Below are 14,782 nucleotides of genomic sequence, written 5' to 3' on the forward strand. Positions count from 1 at the left end.
AACTATAGTACTGCTATAGAACCACATAAATTTTACACAACTTTTTTAACTTCTTTCAGTACCTATTGTAATTATCTGAGCATTTGCACAGAGGTTATTTAGGGATGTAAAAAGACTCAAAATAAAAACAAAAAATAACCATAAATACCAAATTTAACCCCTAAGAATTCTATAGAACTGAATGGGCAGACCATACTCATTCACCATTTTCCCAACCTCCTCTTTCTCTCCGTCAAAAAAGACAAAATTACAACTGTAACATATAAAATGTCCTCAAATCTAAAATGCCATAAGCCAGAGAGATTATGAAAACATTGTTTATTTTAATTCCAAAGAAGTGAACTTCCTAAGCATGCCCAAATCCAGCAGCCATACAGAAAAGACTGATGAAATTGAAGACACAAATTTTTTTTTAAATCCATGAAGTGAATTTCTCCATAAACAAAAGCAAAAGAAAAATGAAAGATTGAGAAAACACTTGAAACCCATATTATGGACAAAACTAATTTCCTTTATGTACACAGTACTCCTGCAGATCAATAAGCACTGTTTCAGTAGAATAATGAAAGTAGAAGCCAAAAAGAGAGAGAAAAAGTCTGTGGGAAGTATCATATACACCTTTTTAATTTTTTTTTTAGTTTATTGTTCAGTTGCAGTTGACATACAATATTACATTAATTTCAGGTGTATCACACACCTTTAAAAAGTTGTGGGAGACACGGCAAAATGGCATAGATGATAGTGGCTTTTTTCATCTGCTTTTACAACCACATCAAAGCTGTGATGGAAACATAGAGCAAAAAGCAAGCAGAGTCACCTGTGGTCTAGATGAACAGATGCACGACAACTAGGGAGAGAAATAAGAAATCATCCTACAACAGTAGGAAGTAGGAAGTGGCAAAGACACGAGGCTGCCTTGTCTGGTCCAAGCAGTGCAGCTAAGTGGGACAGAGGCTATGGCTGTTGTGGATGTTCCTCTTAAAGAGGATGTGGCCCAGACCAGACTTTCATGGTGACAGACTTGCTTGCTGTGAGCCTCAGCGCCGGGTTGGCTGCTCAAGGGGCACCAGGGACTTACAGGGGGATGCTGAGTTGTCTGAGCGAGGGTCAGAGGTGAGCATTCCTCCCTAGTAGAAGTACTGGTGGTATCCATTGTTTCCTGTTGAGCCCTCCCCCATCCCAGTGTGCAGACACAGTGCCACCATAGCTGAGACGTCATCAAACTGGATAACAGAGGTCGCTCAGCCCAAAGGATTCCCTGAAACTCCCCCTTCCCCAACTCGTGGCCCCACCCAAGCCACATCCAGTTGTGGCCTCTGAGAGTCAAGTGCTCCTTGCTGAGCAGCGCCTAGACTCACACTGGTGGCAGCTGACCTTGTTTTCCAGTGTGCTTTCTTGAGGTAACTATAAGCACAGTATTTGTGGATTGCTTGCTGAATCTTTACAAGTGGCCCTGGAAGCGCACAGACTGGAGCTAAACTTGGCCTGTTGCTGAACCCCTCTCAGGACTGTGCCACTGGACACCTACTACACAAAGCAGCACTAATAAGGCTGGGAGACTTAGGGATAGACACAGAAAGGCAGCCAAAATGGGAAGACAAAGAAGCAGAAACCATATGAGAGAACAAACAGAGGTCCAGAAATAATGGAGTCAAGCAAAGTGACAGATGCAGAGTTCAAAACACTGATTATAAAGATGCTCAGTGAATTTAGGGGAAATGTAGATGAATTCGAGTAGAACTTTCGCAAAGAAATAAACATAAAATGGAAATAGAAATTATAAAAGGGAATCAGTGAGAAACGAAGAACACATTATCTGAGATGAAGAGTGTATTAGAAGGAATCAACAGAATGGATGAAGAAAAGGATCAAACTACCAGTACAGAGTATGGGGAGGCCAAGGACACCCAGTCAGAATGGCAAGAAAAAAGAGGCCAAGAGTATAATAATAATTTAAAGAGTCTATGAGACAAAATTAAATGTAAAAACATCTGTGTCATAGGACTACCTGGAAGAGAAGTGGGAGAACAAGAAGTTGAAAAGCTCTTTGAAGAAATAGTGACGGAAAACTTTCCTAACCTGGTGAAGGAAATAGACATACAATCCCAGGAAGCTCAGAGAATCCCAAGAAAGAGGAACCCAAACAGGCCCACACCAAGACACATTATAATTAAAGTGCCAAAGGTTAAATACAACGAGAGAATCTTAAAAGCAGCAAGAGAAAAGCAATTAGTTACCTACAAGGGAGCACCCATTAGATTGGCAGCTGATCTCTCAAAAGAAACTTTGCAGAACCGAAGGGCTTGGCACAAAATATTCAACATGATGACCTATAACCAAGAATGTTTTATCCAGCAAATCTATCATTGAGTTGAAAGGCAGATAAAGAGCCTCCCAGACAAAAATAAGTTAAAGGAATTCATCAACACCAAACCACTATTACAGAAAATGTTGGAGGGACTTCTTTAAGAAGAAAAAACAAGCATCAAAATCATGAATAAGAAATGGTGATAACTACATTCCTATCAACAAGTACCTCAAATGGAAAAGAAGTGCTCCAACCAAAAGATAGAATGGCTGAATGGATAAGAAAAGAAGACCCCTACATATGCTGCCTACAAGAGACTTACTTCAGATTAAAAGACACAGACTAAAAGGAAGGGGAGGGAAAAAAATATTGCCTTGATGGTCCTAGAGGGTATTGTGCTGAAGGAAGGAAGTCAGATAAAGAGATATGTCACATGATTTTATGTACATGTGGAATCTAAAGAACAAAATAAACAACAGCAAAAATGGAAATAAACTCATATAGAGAATATTTTGAGGGCTACAAGACAGGAGGGAGGTTGGAGGGACAGTGAAAAGGGCAAAGGGATTAAAAAAAAAACACATGGATAGTTGCAAAATAGTCATGGAGATATAAAGTGTAGCATAAGAAAACAGTCAACAATGTTGTAACAAATATGTAAGGAGAAAGACGGGCACTAAATTTAGTGGAGTGATCACTTGAGCTTTAACCACGCTGCTGTACAACTGAAACTAATATATTATTGTATGCCAACTATAATCGAAAAAACTCAATGAATTGTACAATGTAAATAAATACGAGCAACTAATTGTCTATTATGTTTCAGTACATCTGGAAAAAAAGAAAAAAGGTTTTTTGTGAACAGGTAGAAAAAGAGGGGAATGGCACAAGGGAACATCAAATCGAGGGATGCTGGTATTTTATCTTGGTTATTGTTACTTTTCATGAAAGTGAGTTGAGCACATTTCAAAACTGTTGGAATAAATCCACTGGGAAGTAAGATTAGTAATGCAAGAGAAATATAACAAGAATGTGATTCTAATATACTTAAATTGGACATAGAAGGAAAGAATAAAGGAGAAAAGTAATAGGTTGGGGTAGAGAGGAGGGATCAAAGGACTAGATGATCTGTTGAGTACAATCATTATGAATATAGGTGAAACAAGCAAGCCTGGAGAAGAAATTGGAGATTGTGGTCAGAGAGTGGTATGCTGAATTAGCAAATTTTGTGTTAGAGCAATTATGAGTAATGACAAAATCTAAGGTTTGTAATCATGGTAAGGTGTGGCAGTGCAGAGTCAGGTCGGGTAATGAAAGGAGTTAACCAAAGGAGTTAATAAAAAAAATTCGGAAGACAGAGTGTTGAATGGCTGTTTATGGTGTAATGAAGTCATCCAGCATTATGACAGGATTTAGAAAACACAGCAGCTGCTGCATTATCTTCCCCTCAATAATTTAGGGAGAGTAAGTAGAAGTTTAGTAGGTGACAATATTGTCAAATTACCTAAACATCAAAGACTGAGAGCAAACTTTGTTGATTTGCTTGCTTTATTTTCCCTTCTCTTCTCTTCTCCCTCTCTCTCTTTTTTTTTTTTTTTTTTACCAGAGAGTAGAGAAATAATGGTCTAGAAGTGGCAATAGAAACCAGGGAGAACAGTACTCTTTGGCCCTGAGGTATGAAACAGATAAAAATATTTTAAAACAAAGCAAAAACTTCTGTGTGAGAGTACACGGGGAGCAGAGTTCACAGGGGAGATTCAGGTCTCCATCGAGGAAAGAGGATAGAGGATCCACTCAGAAGATGTAGAGGATATAAGTTAGTATTGGTCATAGAGCAAAAGTTCTAGATAGCATCATGGAAGAGGATGGCAGACAAGGTTAACGTCAAGGAAGTGCAAAATATGTTGGTACAATGGAATATGAATGGTGAGGCTGGCATTACAGGCTATATTGAAGAGTACCTTGATAAGTTTCATAAATTGTTCTTTGTAAAAGGCTTACTCTTTAGGTAAAGATTGATCAAAACAAGGTGGATTTGGTCTTACAGTGTCTTTGAGGAGGGCAATCAAGGCCCCTAGTTCAGAGGGCTTCTTTTTTTCTTTTCTTTTTTTCTTTTGGAGAGGAGTGTTAAACCAAAAATTACAGACTCCAGACATTGCATGGATTATATAATCAATTAATCTTCAGAGCCATTCTTTGAAGTAGAAATTGTTATATTTTCTGATTTACAAACAAGGAAACAGAGACTTAGAAAGGTTAAGTAACTTGCAGAAAGTCTCACAATAAGTGACAGAGCCAAGATTAAAATCTTAATATATTAGAGGCAAAATGGATCTATTAGATCCATTTTTTTTTTTTTACCTTTTTTTTTTGCTTTTTTGGGAAGTTATTTCCGGTTGTTTTTTAACCCCATTCCCCTTGTTTTGCTTCCTTGTTGTTTCGGATTCAAAGGGGTTTTTTTCCATTGCCCGGTTGCCTTCTTGTTGGATTTTAAGTTTTTTGGGGATTTGGGGTTGGCCCGGTTCGGGTTTCCCCGTTGTTTTTTAAAAAATATGGAATGAGTTTCACCATTGGAGCTAGAAAGGTAGTCACCTTAGGGAGGGCAGCATTTCTTTCATTTCTTTCCTCTCTCTTACTCTTCTCTTTAAACTAGAACCTTAGCCTCATATTATACCACATTGAATTATTTTATACCAAAGGGAATCGTTGTCAGCATTCTCCAGTATATTAATTTTGTTTTCTACCTACTCCCCAGCTCTTCTGTGTTTCTATCTCAAATCATCACGTTTTTCTAAGCACCTTAATGACAATACTCTTCTACAATATCATAATAAAAGATAATATCCTATAATGTAGTTATATCATAATTTACTTAATCAACAGCACATTGTTGAACTTTTAGCATGTTTCCTATTATGTTATTATAGACAGCATTTAGCATAGCAATATCTGCATATCCATGATTACTGCTTTAAGAGAAATTATTATAAACACTTTTGATTCAGAAAATGTGTTGAGTTAAAAGATATGAAAGATTTTAATGAATACAAATTAAATTTTTATCTAGATTTGTTTTACCAATTTATAATCCTATTAAGCATTTTTCTACAACTTTATTCACTTGGAATTATTCTCTTTACTGTTTTTCCATATACTAAGCAAAGGGCAATATCTTATTTATATCCTTTATCAGTAGTGAAGTGCTATGTTTATTTCATGTGCTTATTGGTCACTTAATATTTCGCCTTTGGATTTTACCTATTCGTGTCCTTTCTCCATATTTTCCCAAAGAGTATTAGTCTTTTTTAGAGTGGCTATTGTCATATTGGTCTATTGTATGTATGGCAAATACCTTTCCTAGTTTGTTGTTGCCTTGTTTGTAGTGCCTATAGAGTTATTGTATATAGAGATATTGAAAATGTTTTACATAAGTTAAATTCATCAATCTTTTTTTTACTTGTTTTTCCTTTAGTCATTTTAGAAATGCTTTTGTCACCCACACATTATATAGATATATTATGGTTTCTTTTTCACATCAAAAATAGTTCATCTATTGTTCTCATTTAAAAACATTTCTATAAAAATTTGTATGCACCATGCATGGCTCCAGGAGAACAGATATCACACTCATTATGGTTAGCATCTGGCACATCATTGTTAGTATTCAATAAATAGTTTTGAATGAAAAAAGTGTTTATCTATATGTCCAATTCTACTTATTAAGTGATCTATCTTTTCCATATTGATTTAAAATATTAAATTTATCATGTAATAATTTTAAATTTATCATGTAATAATTTTAAATAGAAATTTTGTATCTGTAATAAAGATTTGTGGTCATGATAATAAATCCACAGAAACAACTAATATAAATTATCACAACTTCTTTCTTGCTCTCTCCAGACATAAAATAGAGATATATATACCTAATTTTACCTAGATGGACTCATGCAACATACAGTAGATATATATTTTCATCATCTGTCAATATTTGTATTTGTTTATAATGTTTTCTTCCTTCAAAAGTTTTATATTTTTGTGCAGCCAAATTATGTATGTCAACTTTTATGGTTTCTGGGGTTTTTATATTTAGAAATGCTTTCTGTATGCTTAAATAATGAAAATGTTTACCTATGTTTCTGTGGTATGTGTTCCTTTTTTTGTTTGTTTTTGCATTTGTATTTTTGATACTTGTGGAACTTATCTTAATGTAAGAGTCAGTTGGTAAAAAAGCCTAACTTTTCCAAAAGACCAGTAGTTACCCAATATTGATACTAAATAATGCATTTTTTCCCACTGATAAGAAATGCTACCTTTGTTAAGTACTAAATATTTGTATATATTTGAGTCTAATGATGAATTTTTTATTCTGATTCATTGATTTATCATTTGTGAGCTAGTGATACCAAACTCTAATAAGTACTGGAGCCTTATAATTCGTTTAAATATCTAGTTGTCTGGTATCTCCTAATTATTCTCTTTTAGAATGTTCTTAGGTAAATTCATAATGTCTATTCTTCCATATAAACATTAGAATCATTTTGACACATTCTATCCCCCAGAAGCCTATAAATATTCTGATTAGAATTGCATTATAGATTAATTTTAAAAATTAACATCTTTGCAATATTTGCGATGTTCTAAGATCATGGTATATCTTTTTATTTCCTCACATATTCTTTTATTTCACTTGGTGCAGATTTATAGTTTTTTGTCATAGAATTTGAGATTGATATTATAACTAGGTTTTTTTCTCCTATTATATTTCTAACTAGTTATAATTTTTACATAGGAATGCTATTCATTTTTTGCACAATTATCTTTCTAAGTGTATTTATTGTTTTTCATAGGTTTTCAGTTGATTCTCTTAATTTTTATAGGTAAATAGTTATATCATCTGAGTTAATTTATGTAGCACTAGTAATACTAACAGGCACTTAGTAAGTACTAAATAAGCATTAGTTATAAGTAATACGATACTTATTATTATTTATATTAGTAAATTATCAGAAATACTAAGCTTTCTGTGATGAAGTAAGTAGGTTTACATTTTCGGATTTTAACAAAATGATCCTAAATTTCATTTGTAAGCATAAACATGCAAATAGGAACAAGACTGGCAAAAGAAGAGTAATGAAGAAAGACTTGCTTTATCAGATATTAAAAATTTTGTAAAGTGTACAAAAGCACATAATAAAATAGCAAGATACTAGCTCGAAAACAGAGAGATTAATAGTGAGGTTAGTAGAGTTATACACAAATCTTTTTAACATCAAGAATTTATTTTCATAGCTAAAAATATGTGAATACCAATTCTACAAAGTAATTTTTTGTAAGTTACGTTGAGCAATTCATAAAAAATAATCATCTTGAGAAAATTTTAGTAAAGTCTAAACACCAGTGAGAAATGGATTACTAACAAACTTTTTAAAAATTTATTTCTTGGTTATGGTTGACATATAATATTATGTTAGTTTCAGGCATACAATGTAATGATTAGACATTCATATACCTTATGAAGTGATCCCCTTGATAAGTCTAGTACCCATCTGACATCATACATAGTTAATACAATATTATTGACTATATTCTCTGTGCTATACTTTACATCCCTATGACTATTACTATAACTGGCAGTTTGTATTTCTTAATCCCTTCCATCTTTTTCACCCACACAAATTTCTATATAGGATTTTAAGCTATGAATGTCAAGCATATTAAAAACATATTGCTTTAATTCTTCCTGAAGATAATGATGTTTCCCTTAAAACAATTTTCAAAACTATCCTTCCTGAGAGATTCAGAAAATCAAGAGAATTAAATCACATTTTAGTACCAGTTTATGTACACAGCTGCTTATGCAAGCTGAAAATATATCAAAATGGCAATGATAGTAATGATTGCTCCCTGAGTTTTTCAAGGTCAATTTAATCATATATATCTATATATACATATATTCATATATTTATTCAAAGGATTGTTACTGTCATTTGGGTTCATAATAATATTTAATATCTTCTACTAGCTTGCTCCTCATTTTAACCAATATATTTTAAATATTTTCAAAATTTTTTAATTTTTGAAGTTAGTTCTATACTCCAAAACAAAAAATAAAATTATAATATGAGAAAAGGAAAAAAGCCTGATTGATATTTATGTACTGAAGCTTACAATATTTCCTAGTTTATGACATTTCAAAATTCACGCATGACCTTGCATTAGAAAACATCAGTTTAAATAAAGATATTCTTCAAGGTGAATGTCCACTGAGTAAGAAGAATATTTTAAATGACGTATTTTTCTTTATATTTTTATATTTGTATAATAAAAATAAACTCATTAGTTGCTCACTATGTGCTAGGTTTTTTATATATTATTTTATTTAATTATTATAAAAACCTTATGAGATTTCTTTATCTCCATTTTGTAGATATGAAAATTGAGACCTAGTAGAGTAAAATACAAATTATTTACATTAATATGCTCACTGGTCAGTAAGATATTAACTTTTTGTTTTTCATGTCTGCTTTAAACATTTTCTCTAGTCTGATTTGCCTTTCAATTATTTTTACCAACAAAAGTTTTATGTGTTTATATTGTCAATCTGTCAAACCTTCATTTGGTGATTTTGTTTCTCCCCATTACTTCTAAATTTAGAAAGTCCTTCTCTCTTTGGCAGTTTGATACATATCTAATTCTCTCTTCTAATTTGTATTTTTTGTTTACTTTAAAGCACATGTTCAGAAGTACCTTGGTAGGTGGTTTAAGGTTAAAATATCTAAATGGATCTATTTTCACCTAATTAGTCAATTGTTCAAACACAATTTATTGAAAAATCCCTTTCTCCATCATTACTTGTGATGCTTCTTTTACTGCATGTTATTTTCTAATATGAACAGTTTATTTCTGAGTTACTAGTTCTGTTCCCTTGATCTAATTATCCAGTTTTGTGCCAGTACCACATTGCTTCAATTACACTAGGATGTGCTAATACTTCCTTAATATTTTGTCATTAGATTTGGACATCTTCAATCTTTGGGTTTTAGTATGTAAGTTTTGTAGATAGAAACTAAGGAACATATATGATTCCTTTACAGCTAAATTATGTTCCATAGATAAACACATTTCAAAGATCTATTGTATGGTGACTGAGCATTATCTCTTAGATCAATATTTAAAACACATTGCTTTAGTGTGTCCATAAACTAAGGTATCTAGGAGACAAGGTATTCATTAACCATCTGACTAGAGAAATTCAAACAAAAAGACAAGGTTGTTATTATTTCATTGATTGTATAATAGCTTATCATTAATTTTTCTTTTAAAAAAATCATAGTTATTGTTATTGTCCTTGAGAAAAGTTCTACTTTTGGCTGAAGTTTTCCTTCGTACTACACACCATGTTTAGGACAATGAAAATATTCACTGAATATAGTATTATGTAAAAACATTGTCTTCCATCAACCCATTAGTAAAAATTATGGCCTTAAGGAATGTCAGAATGGTAAGGAAAAAAAGAAAAAAAAGTCCTTAGTATGTATGCATTTGTGCCTTCCCACTTCACTCTATGTCTTTCCTTATTCTCCCAATTACCCCTATTTCCCCAGATACTTCTTTTGCTTCCATTAAATAACCACATAAATCCTGCAATCTTCTTGATGTAAAAGACTTATTTAGAAAGGATAGTTTTTTCCTTTTAAAAAGTCTATGTTAATTTACATCCTGCTTTTGACTGCCTCATCAGAACAGATAAGGCAAATTTTCATGAAGTTTAATTGTAAGATTGAGATTCTTAGAGTAGAATTTTCTCACTGTCACATTGGTTAAGAACTAAACCTAGTATTGTGGATGAAGGATCTTAGGAAGGGTACTTTGAGAAAATTGACAGATTAACTCTCCAGGATTTTGTTTCTTATCTGTCCTTTCTAAATTATAGAACTTCATCGCAAGCCATTAAAAAAGAATACTGTTGTTTCTTCATGATCTTATATCCTAGGTCTTAGAATTAGCATATAAAATACTCTCTTAGTCTGCACTCAAGAAAACATCAAGGAATACATGGAATTGTACAATCTGGCCATCTAGACTAAGGTTCCATGCCATCACTACCAGGCTGACAGCAATTACTAACACTTTTCCCATACACACTTTACCCAAAGAGACTATACCATTCTTTCCATGTCCCAAGGCTACCTTGAGTGCCATATCAAGAAATTGTCCAAACCCTGATCATCAAATCATTCAAACACACTGCAGCTCATTATTTTTAACAAATCTAATTTAACATTTAAGACACTGTTGAAATATACAACAATTGCTAGTTCAAGTTGGTTTGAAGTCTTCACGAACTTGGAAGTTCCCTTCCAACAACAAAACAATGCGCCTCAAATATTCATCCTCTTAAACTCTAATATAGCTGCATTTTGCATTAACTTATGTGACTTATTTAAGGAGAAAATTAAATGTGGATATATAAGCTCTCAAAAAAGAAAGATGTCCTTAAGTAGTACACTAACTATCTGAAAAATCTCAATTAAACTTCTTGAACATATAATGTTGTTTTGAACCCGAGGGAGCATAAGGCAGTGGCCAAAGATTTGGGTTCTAGAGTTCATATTTCTGTAGGGGATCCTGGATTCAACTTTCTGTTCTGCCACTGACTATGTGGTATTATACAACTTTTTAACTTCACTGAATCTTAGTTTCCTCATCTTTAAAATGAATATAATCGCAGCCTTATTTATGTCAGAATTAACTGGGAAAACATCTGATTTAGAGCTCAATAAATATTAGTCATTATTTTCTTTATTTTCTTTCCTCAAATGCATTAGCAGCTCTGTTGAGGGCAAGGACTAACTCATTTCTCTTACTATCTAGAGTGCTCAGTACAACTGTTCAACATATGTTTGTTAAATTTTGTTGTCATGGAGTTGTTAGATCTGAGGGAATCCCCTGTAGCATGATATAAATTTTTTTTTAAATAATGTATTTCCTGTGGAGCAGGAGCAGGGAACTCCTTCCAATGCTGGTCACAAATCTTGATCACACCAGTCTCCAATAAATTTTCAAATTGTGTAATATCTTTCTCTTCAGTATAGGTGATATGCTATATGCAACCTAAATATGATTAATTTATACCTCTGTAGACTTTTTTACATACAAAAAGTAATAAAAAAATGATTCCTTCATGAAACCCCATATCCTGATTCTTTAATTTGCAACATGTACACAAAACTAAAAATCAAATCCTCATAGCTCAAAGAATTTCAGACATGCTATAAACATTTTTAAATATGAAAGCATTATTTTTCTTTATTTCTCATTATTATGGTCTCTAAAGATGGTACTCTTTTTGTCAAATGAAGGTAGTAATGTTTGCCAGCTAAGACCTTGTAATATTGTTCTACAGATGTGAAATGAGCATTGAAAAAGAGGAGTGCTCAGTAGGATGTAATGAGGGAAAAAGCAGAGGAATGAGCAATGATATTAATTTAGCCATTCCTTAATTCGGTAAATATTTACTGAATACCTACTATGCTTCATTTGCTGGGAAACAGAAAAATAAAGCAGAGATGGGCTGCCTTTATATGCCTTTATAGAGAGCATATGTCAATGGGAAAGACACATTCTGAAATGAGCAAAAATTGTAATTGTGACCTATAATAGGAGGAAGAGGTACAAGATACTTTGTGAACTACTAATGAGATAACTAAACCTAATCAGGAAGTGACTTTTAAACTAAGCCAGAAAAATGAATCCATGTTATCCAGATGAAAATGTGTGTGTGTGTCTGTGCGTGCGTGTGTGTGTACCATATGCATGTTGAAGATTTGGGAGGGGTGGAAGACAGTAGAGAAAGACTGCATCTGGAGAGCAGGCAGCAGAACACAGTGCACAGCAAAGGTCCAAGGAGCTGACAGAAAGTCACTGTGGCTGGATCACAAAGGAACAGGGAGAGAAGTAGAGAGAGGAGCAAAACAGCCAGATCACGTAGGGCCTTTGGAATTGAACCTGAGAGCGATGGAAAGCCATTGCAAATCTTACCCGGGAGTGTAACACCGTCATATGTGCATTTTTAAAAATTACTTTGGCTGCCCTGTAGAGAGCAAATTAGAAAGAATGTAGAATGAATGTGGAGAAACTAGTTAGGAAGCTCTGATAATAGCCCAAGTAGGAGAGCATAGTGGTTATAGTGGTTTGGACAAAATTATTGTCACTGCTAAGAAGATGGATTTGAATTGAACATAGAGAGTAAGGCAGAAGGGGTTCCAGGGATGATCTTCTCCACCCCCACCCTTCAGGTTTCTAACAAATTAAATGGTAGTTCTGTGTACTTAGATGTGCATATTGAAAGAAGCAAGTTTGGGAACAGGATCAAAAGTTCAATGCTTAGTGTGAGACACATTGAGCCCAAATTGGCAATTTCCACAGCATGATCTTTAGGATTCACTGTTTTTAATAGTAACGAAGATGATGGAGAATGAGGAAAACTTGACTACGGAATGGTAAGAAGGTTCGCCTTTACCATATGATAAAATGGTAATGTGGATAATATACTTGGCTTGGGTGAGCACTATTTGATTGTAATGCATAGTAATCAATGAAATAAGAGGAACAAAGCTAGAAATGATATAAGGTTATTAACTTCAAACTAAATGCCAGATCCTAAAAAAGACCACTGCAGTATGACTTGACAATTAAAAGGAACACAATATCTAAAAGGTTATGCAATACAGACAGTTACAGAATTACAGGGAAGGACTAATGCAGGAGAAACCAACTAAAAAGATAAGAATCAGAATTCCTCATCAGTGTCTCATGGAAAGATAACACAATAAATTTAAAGTTTGCAATTTTTTTTACATTACTATGGTTAGTATTATCCCCTCATTTTCTATCTTAATATCATTTAAAGTATTTTAATAGATAATTTTATTATTAGTCACAACAAAAGTGCAACTTGTAATAAGCAATATTTCTTTCACTTTTTTTTTTCAAGTATTACACAATAAAATAAGCCTCGGGCTTAGTTAACCAGTTTGGAATCTTAGATAATTGTACTGCAGATATTACTAAGGAAAATAGAATGCACTCTGAAACCTATAGCCCTTCCCCTGGGTCCTGAAGAATGGTAATTAAAACTGGCTGTGCTGACTAATCAAGAACAAAGATCATGATGAGAGAAACTTTACACAAAGGTAAAGTAAAACAGCTAGAGAGTATGATTGCACCTGTTCCCCTAACAACTGTCCCACACTAGCCAATTTGAAATCTTCAGCATTAGAATCCTTTCTCAATATGATAGAATTTCCCTTTAGGAATAATCTTCAGAACAAATTTACTAAGTACACAAGAAAATTGGGCTTATTATTTTATTATAGTCATATTTCATTTTTAACTGAAACTTCTTATGTAAGTCATTCACTAATCTATTAATAATAACAATGACAAGAATAACAACAAACTCAATGTCAGAAAACCTATGTTGTTAACTTGACCTCTTTCTAACTATGTGGCCTTAGTCAAGTTGCTTAACATTTCAGAGGCTCTGTGTAATGAAGGAACAAAATGTTCTCCAAATTCTCTTACAAGCCTAAATACCCATGAATCTAGAGAGAAACACTGGAACATGAGAATTACCCTACAGTAAAACCCATTTTACAGAAATGATTTTGAAAGCATTAATATTCAAGGATTTCCAAGATCTTAATTGTACCATTTGAAACTTTCCCCAGCTCTATCCTGTTTTGAGGACATTCAACTTAAAATTGTAATCTCTCTGACTGGCACACCCAGTCTCCTTCCTTTGTTGTTTTCCCCCATAGTACATTCCACCTTTTAACGAACTAAGCCACTTATTTTTTTGTGTTTTTTTGTCAATCTGCCCACCCCTACCACCAAACATAAGTTCTACCCACTCAGGAAGTTTTGTTTGTTATGTTCATGGATGTATGCCAAGCACGTAACATATGATAGGTGCTTACTTAATATTGTTAAATGGATGAATGAGTGAATTCCTAATACAATGTAAAATGAAACAGTCCCAACTTAAGTAACAATTGCGAAAGCAGATCTAACTAACTATGCATTGATCTATTGGCACAATGTCCCTTATATATGGAAGTATATTTTAAGCAATTTTGTCTTTTGAAATAATACAAACCTTTAAAAAAAATAAATGTGTGAACTGATTTGACCTTGTTCTCAAGAGAGTTCATTTAAGATCAGAAAAGTTCAAAGTCGATGAGTCATAAAGCATTTAAAAAACTAAAAAGGAAATGACATGTTTTATGAACTGCAAATACAAAAACCATTTAGGGCAATATAATTATATCAGGAATTCCTCGGTGCTGTTGTCAGAGGGCAAAAAGTTTGGCTATAAAGTAAGAGAATGATTAAATGGGTATATACCAGGATTGATCCAACCAAATAAGTATTGAACTTCAAAAGAATTTCCCGTTAGGAATAATCTTC

This window comes from Pteropus vampyrus, unplaced genomic scaffold (genome assembly GCF_000151845.1).
Source record: "Pteropus vampyrus isolate Shadow unplaced genomic scaffold, Pvam_2.0 Scaffold4, whole genome shotgun sequence".
NCBI lineage: Eukaryota > Metazoa > Chordata > Mammalia > Chiroptera > Pteropodidae > Pteropus > Pteropus vampyrus.